Raw genomic sequence first — 8,386 nt, 5'->3', positions numbered from 1 at the left:
TTCTTCTTCTTCTTCTTCTTCTTCTTCTTCTTCTTCTTCTTCTTCTTGACACAATCTCTCTTTGTAACTTTCTAATTTTAATGAGATTTTAGTGCACTTAGTTGGATGCCTACAAATATCTATGCCCATAAAAATTTATACCAAGCATCCCAGCATGTGTCATAGCTATGAACAACGAGGGAGTGGGGGGAAAGAATAGAGTTAGTGATTTATATGTTAACTATATGTGTAAAGTTCAGTGTTATTTTTACTTTTTCTATTTATGGTGGATGCTATCTTAAAGAATCTACCCTGTAAGTTTATAGCAATTGGACAAGTGAAATAGAGACTTATACATGTGATACCAGAGATTTAAAAAAAGGTCAGAGTCAAGAAATAGAATTTTTGGAATGTATATTGTCACTATGACTATGAAAATAAGCACAAACACACTTATTATTTCCATGTTTCATAAGCCTTAAGACAAATCTTAGAAAAATGTGCATTTCAAAGTGGAATTAATAACAACTCTTAAATACTCTTAAATCTAGCTATCACTAGATTAAAATTCCCAGGGTAGAAGATTAAAATCTCCCCCCGCCACAAAAAAGATGGGTCTAGAGCCTGGGAAGAGGACAGACTTTGGCACTTGAATCCTATGGCTGGATCTTGGTTAAGCAAATAGTTTCCTGTGCATGCAAGCAGAACTTGACATTCCTTGTGCAGTAATTCAGCTTGGCAAGAGTTTTTGTTCTGTGTGTTCTATCTTTCCTGTTGCAGCTCATTTACACAACTGAACTCCTAACATAGGGAAAGAGGTTTCCCACCCCCACCATGTGGTTGTGCACTAAATACCTTGATAGGGCAATTTGGCTTTTAACGTCTAGGCATATGTTTGAATAAAGGAGAAAAAATAAGAAATTCAGGAGAGTGAGTTTCTAATTCTCTCTTGTGCTTAAAGGGAAAATAATTTTGAACAAATATCATACATACATTAAATCATATCCAACTATCCCATAATAACTTTGCCATTAGATCCCCCCTCCCTTTAGCTAGGCGATTCTTGTTGTGGGTCAGTCACATCCAACTCTTCATGACCCGATTTAAGGTTCTCTTGGCAAAGATACTGAAATAGTTTGCCATTTTCTTCTTCAGCTCATTTTCCAGATGAGGAAAGTGAGACAAACAGAGCAAAGTGACTTGCTTAGGGTCACACGGCTAGTAAATGTCTGAAGCAACATTTGAACTCAGGTCTTTCTGACTCCAGGCTTGCTGCTCTAACCACTGCACCGCCTTGCGGCCAAAGGAAATAATATTTAATGATATATCTCATGGTATTCTGAGAGCTTCTTGTTTTACTATGTGAAATCTATTAATACTCCAGAATTTAGCTTTGGATTCTTGAAAGAATCAAAAAAAGATTTACACTAAGTCACAGGGTACTTAGTAGTTTTAGAAATCAGGATTTTAAGTTCCATGTGACTGACAACCATGAAATAATAATAAAAAACTAGACTATGACTCTAATTCATTGGGTAGACCTTCTTTGTAGTGGGCCTATGGAAAAGAGAAAGAATCACACATGATAAGGCTTGTATTAGTTGTCACCCCTATACCAATGGAGTTTCTACAAGAATAAGGTACATTGAAGTTATGAAGTCATGAAGGACACTCAGATGCCCGGATCTGTGATCCCATCAATTTAGAAGTTTTTTTCCAACAATGCAGATCACAGCTTGTGTCTGCCCACCCAGATTTTTGTTTGGGCTCTTCCATATGATTGTCTCAATATTCTGGAAGGCTTCCTCACTTTCTCATGACATTGTGAAGGGCCCAATGGAGCACTCTGGCTCTCTACCTGTCATCCCTTGCCCTCACCTATTATACAATTCCTTGTTGACATTTTTTACTCCTGTTCTTCAGCTATCCTCATTAGTTATGTTACAGTCCTCCTATGCTCACCATACTGCCCTCTGTAACCATTCATGTGATATTCATTTTTAATTCTTCAGAAAATATTATGTTTCATGTCTCACTTCCAGATAACAATACTGGTAGGATATTAATATCAAAAAGATGGGTCTTTACTTTCATAGGAAGCCTAAAGTCATTAAAGGAACTTTGCAGTTTTCCAAAAAGAATCCAATCTACTTTCTTTGTTCTTGGCCCATCTCCTCCATCTATACTGCCCATCCTAGATATACATATTAATGAAAGATAAAAGGGAAAAAATAGCTGGACTTAAACACAGAGAAGAAATAACTGTAATTGCAGGAGATAGTTGCATAAGATGGTAAGTACCTGAATGATGGTATGACTGTGATGAAATGAATGGCCCACCTACCCATAGACATAACCTAATTCAACCGAACTAATGGACTGAGAAAGATTGAGAGCTTTTACCATGGGTTTAAAGTAGTCCAAAGAGGTAATCCTAACTTTGGTCATCTTCATTTCAGAGGGCTTGGGTGGTGGAGGTTTTCTAGAACTTTGCTGTGGTTTGCGGCCCAATCTGAGGCAAGCCTAGGGCAACCCTGTATTGAACTAGACCCTTAACACCACCTTTCCTCTCCCCTGCTCCCCCCAAACATGCATGTGATAAATAATGAATGTATTGGAAATGTTGAAACGTTGATACCAATATATCAAGGACCTATAGTTTTGTCCCTCTACTGAGGTAGATCTCAGCCTATCTAATAAAAATATTTTGGAGGATTATCTAAGACTCAGGTTAATTTAGGTCAAGTGACTAGTAGATATTTACTTGAGATTTCAACCCAGGTATTTCTGAATCCAAGTCTAATATCTACCCATGACACCATGCTGCCTCTTAAATTTTGGCAGCATGAAAAACATTTCTGCTGAAAATTATAGGTCTTTTTTTGACAATTAGGTTATTTTTTTATTTCCTCTGAATTGTAATGTCTAACAAGTAACAGAATGCACTCTATTTTCACATAACAACAATTGATTTTCCTTGGATTATGGCCTCTGACAAATAGAAAGAACATGGCTTCACTTTGGCCAACTGATGATTAGTTGAACATTTTTTTCATTAGGTTATTTTTAAGCTTTTGCACAGTCTCATGTGGCTAGTGGGTGGAGAGACAAAGGGGACTCTTGCCAAAGCCTCAGATCCAAATTCCTTTTCAAGGGGCCCTAGATTCTAATTCTTTAGGAGGCCATTGTTATGTTGGGAAGAATGGAGTACACAGGTTAATAATGGCTGACATTTATATAGTACTTTATAGTTAACAAAGCACTCTACTCTATAGCAACTGTGGGAGGCAAGTAGTACTAGTGTTATTGTTACCATTTTGCAGAGGAAGAAACTGAGTCTTAGAGAGTTTAAGTAACTTGTATAGTTATAAGATTATAGATACAGAATGGAAAGGGTTCTGAGAGGTCATTCAGTGCCACCCCTCACCTAACAATTGAAAAAAAAATGAAGCCCAGGGATGTTTAGTGACTTGTTTCAGGTCACATAGATAGTAAATAGAATTTGATCTCAAGTTCTCTTACTCCAGACCTAGCTGTCTTTTCCCACTGAATCACATTTTTAGTTAGTAAGCAGCAGAGCAAGGACTGAATCCAAATCATCTAATCCAATGGCCACTAGTCTTTCCACTACACAATCCCATATTGTAATTATTATTTTTTTTTTAAAGAGAAAGATGGGGAATGCTTCAACTTTTCTTGGTTTGGTAGGGAGGTCAAGAGTAACAGATAAGATTATACTCACAGGCATTTATTTAGTTGAGGGGATATTTTTCTCTTCATCCTCAAAGACCTAGGTCTTATGAAGCCTTCTCCATGAAACTTTCCTGGATCCTGGGAAAACCTGATGTGAACTCTCCCTCCTTGAAACTCCCAAAGCATTTATCTCTTTTCTGAAACATCACATTCTCTCTTGTATTACAATTATTTGTTTACTTATCATTTTTTTTATACTAGTTAGAGAATACCTTTTGGAGGGAGTTGAATCTTATTCATCACTGTCTTCTCCATTTTATCTAACCCAGTGTCTTGTATACGGTGGGCACTGAAATGATGAGTACTTTAAGTATCTGAAGATATTGTTATGCATAGATATGGTCATATTACTCCTCTTCTTGACAACTTTCAGTGATTTCCTTTTTCTACCAAGAGAATTTCAGGCTCTTCCAAATGACATTTAAGTTTCTCCCCAATCTGTTATCACCTTTCCTTTCTAGTCCTATCTCATGTTACTTCCCTCCTTTTCTCTTCTCTCCATTTGCTTTATTCTATAGCCACATTGGACTACTGTCTCCTCTCTGAACATTCCCTACCCTTTCCTGTATTTAATTTTAGTCAATCATTAAGCATTTATTAAGTGTTTATCATGTTCTAGGCACTGGTACTAGGGATACAAATAAAAACTAACCAAAGTCTCTCCTCTCAGAGAGCTCACATTCTAATGAAGGAGACAATAAGCAAACAATTACATATGTGTGTGTGTATGTGTGTGTGTATATACATACATACATATATATGATATATACAAAGTACATGGGAAGTAACATCAGAAGGAAGGCACTAGTTGTGGGGATGGGACCACAAAAGGCTTCTTGCAGAAAGTGGGATTTGAGCTGAGACTTGAAGGAAGCCAGACATATTATTTTCTATTCCTGAAATATCCTACCACCTTCTTGCTGGCTAAATTCTGACCCATTATTAACAGTACAATGGAAATGCTAAATCCTCAGGAAACCCCCACTAATTCCCCATAATTAACAATCTCCCTCTCTCTATAGTTCTCTGATTTGCAATGCATTGTATTTCATTAGTGCACTTACATGTTATTATGCATTATAGTTATTTTACTGGACACTGTCTTCTCAACTCCTACAACTAGCAGAGTGTTAGTACGTGGAATATAGTCAGTCAGTCAATAAACATTTATTACTTGCTTATTATGTAGCAGATACTTTGCTAAGTGTTAGGCATACAAAGAAAGGCAACAAACAACCCCCATACCATTGCATCATAGTCTTGCCCTTCAGTATCTCACATTGTAATGTGGGAGACATGTGGATAACTATGTACATGCCGATGTTTGCAGACTGTACAGAAGACAATCTAAGGGAGGAAAGAACTAGCTGAAACAATCAATAAATGTCTCTTATGGAGATGAGACTTGAGAGCAATCCTTGTAGGAAGTCAAGCAAACTAAGAGGCAGAGATGAGTGGAGACAATAAATGTGTTGAATTGGATTTAATTAATTGCAACTAATCTCTCCTTTAGAATCCTTGTGGCTTTTCTCCATGATCTTCCAAAGATCCTCCACAGTATTGTCTACCCAACATAGAGTGGGTTTCCTTCTAGATGTCTTAATGTTGCCCATATATCAATATCCATCGGTTATCTATCACTTTTATTACATGACCAGACCATCTTATTTTCTGGTTGTGATGGTTTGAGATAAAAACAAAAAGGTTTGAGAGACAGAGTTTCTGGTTTATTAATAAAAGAATAGTCTTTTTGCCGTTTCTCTCAGGCCAAAGACCCCTCATGGCAGTGGGGTTACAGCTTATATACCCTTTGAGGAAGAGGTGTTCCTGAGGGATTACTAATTACCTGTGATTGGTTAATCAAATAAGAGGTGGGCTTAAGTCACTCAAATCTTGGTCAAAGAGACAGCAGTTTCCATATCACCTGGTATAATAGGGATATATAGGGAGATATAAAAGGGATATTTGATAGCTGATAATAGGGAGAATCAACCTTTTCCCAGGACCTGTCTAAGCAAAGCCAATGAGTAGGAATACACCCATTAGCCTCAATGTAGAATGTCTTTTAGTGTCTGATTAGATCTTGGCCTGTGTAAATTTTTAAGAGAAATTTTCCCACACTGGTTGATTTCTGGATGAGGGAGTAGACAGAGGAAACAGCCTTGGTCCTAAAACAGTAATTAGTTATTAAGTGTAAGAGAAATATTCATTTTTCACATGGTCATCTCTCTGTTGACATCCTTTATGATGTTGCTAATGTGCTTTCTTTAATTGGCAAGGTATTATTGTCCCTTCCATCTCCAAATCTGTGACTCTATGTTGCAATCAGAACTATCTCTTCTGAAAAAAAAGAACATCTGAAAGGCCTCATCATTTTGTAAAGAATATTGCTTCCATTTCGATTCTGTACTGAATATCTTCTATGATAGTGAAAAATACCTTTGGAGAGCAAATATCTCCTTGTTTTGTATTTCACTTGATATTAATAATCAAAGGGTAATCAAACAAAGTTGTCTCTATTGATTACAAAAATATTTTCTTTCATTGTCACAACTTCATTAAAGACTCCCTTAAAGAATATTTAGATTATTCTTATAAAGATTTTATGGGATGGGAAAGTAAGCCCATTAGTCTATTACTACTGATACTTTCTCTCAATTTTGAAAAAATCAAGTATACAATTTATTCTCAATCATTTGGAATCCTTTTCTCTTTCTTTTATCTTGAAAATTAATCTATCAACACCATCAAAAAAGTCACTCCTCTGTGAATACTTCCTCTAACCCAATTACTCTTTCCATCTTAGTTTTCTTTACTGACACTTCTATTTCCTTAGGTAGCATATTGGGGAATATAAATGCACATGTGATGATTCTGCTATCATTGATGGTGAAAAAAGTTTGTCAGAAATTTTGACATCTTCTATGATGCATCTTTTTGTTATCTTCCTTCTAGTTTCATCCTTTAATGTTTTTTTGGAAGATATTACTTAATTTCCCTCTCATTTCTTCCTACTATTTTATGGGGTAATATTCCTCACAACCTTCCCCCTTCTTCCTTCCAATCAGTATTCCCCCTGATCACCGTATTTTTCCTTGGCAAAGAAATCAAGTATTTGCTGATTGATTTGGTTCTTTGGCTCTTTTTATTCTTCTAATTCTGGTTGTTTATTTATGTTGTTGAAGGTTTCTTAGGAAATGATGGTAATTTATATCTATGTCTACTCTTTTATCCATTTCTCATTTTCAGGCATTTCAATACCTAGTTTAATTAGAATGTTTTGACATTACCTCAATTATACTCCAATATTAATTATTATTTTCTGACTTAGAATGACTCTCACAATGGTAACCAGATATTTATTGTCTGTTAGAATAGTGTTGGCTTCATTTTTTTGTAGTGTTATTTCATCCTTGCTGTATCCAGTGTCTATTTATTTTATCCTCAAAGAACATATCTGTGTTAATCATTTTCTGTCTAGTCTACAAGACTTTGGCCTGTTTTTTATTTCTGAACCACGAAACCTCTCCAGCTGCTTAATGTATGTGTCAAACTACTTTACCAATTTTTTGTATTTCATGAACTCTAAAACAACATGATCAATCTATCTCAAGATTTTTGTCATTTCTCCTCTGACTTGTTCAGCTAACAGTATTTAGAGTCTATGTGCATTTTTATTGTCCATCTTCATGGATGTTATCTCCTGCAAGCTAATTGATCTCTCCACTTCCTATGTCATACCTGCTACTTTCTGTGATATCTGGTTTAGCCAATATAAGTGAGGATTTTCTTTAGTCTCCCTCCATTTTCACTTTAAAGCCTCCTTGAAAAGATTTGGTAGTCTTTATGCAAATATGTTCTTAATAAAACTTATTAGATACACTTTGTTCCTGGTCAAGGGACATGAGGTCATCATTCCAGTATACAAAATCCTGGTTTATAAATCTAAATCTCACCATTTTACACCACCTTCAGGTATTTCATTCCCATATGCAGCTGCTCATAGTATCATAGATTTAGAACTGGAAGGAACTTTAGTCTAACCTCTTCACTTTATAGATGAGTTAATAAAGGCTCAGGGAGGTTAAGTGACTTGTCTAAGGTTATGTAAGTAGTAAGCATCAGAGGTGGAATTTGAACTCCAAGCCTTTCACGAACTTCCAAAGCAAGCACTGTTTCTACTGTACTATGTTGTTTCCTCAATTCAGAAGACTCCATTAGCAGCAGTGATGAAGGCATCATTGGCCACCCATGCCCTTACATACTTCCATTTCCTATCCATTACCTCAAAAGCACCAGAGTAGATTTCTGGATTCCTTCTTCTGGTCCTCATGCAAATCACCAGAAGGGAGTACTGGTTGTCAGGTTTGTCAAGTTATCAGAGTATTTATGTCATTTCCGAGATACAGCACATGCTCTGTAAAGGCAGCACATTTCACAGTTATTCACCTCAGGTTGAAATATGGCTTCCCGATGCTATCCAGCAGGATGTTAGCAACCTTTACAACTTTCCTTTTCTTCTCCTGACCAGTACCTGATGTCTTTTCTATTGGTGATACCTGTGGAGTTTCATTATCTTTCCATGGAACTCGGGAAAGAGTTTCTTTTGTAGAGGCTCCAACTCTAGCATTGATGGGAATAGTTTTATATCTGT

This window comes from Vombatus ursinus, unplaced genomic scaffold, assembly GCF_900497805.2.
Source record: "Vombatus ursinus unplaced genomic scaffold, bare-nosed wombat genome assembly UNPS02014942.1, whole genome shotgun sequence".
Taxonomy (NCBI): Eukaryota; Metazoa; Chordata; class Mammalia; order Diprotodontia; family Vombatidae; genus Vombatus; species Vombatus ursinus.
The sequence above is the reverse complement of the archived record's forward strand: the minus strand, read 5'-3'. Positions refer to the sequence as shown.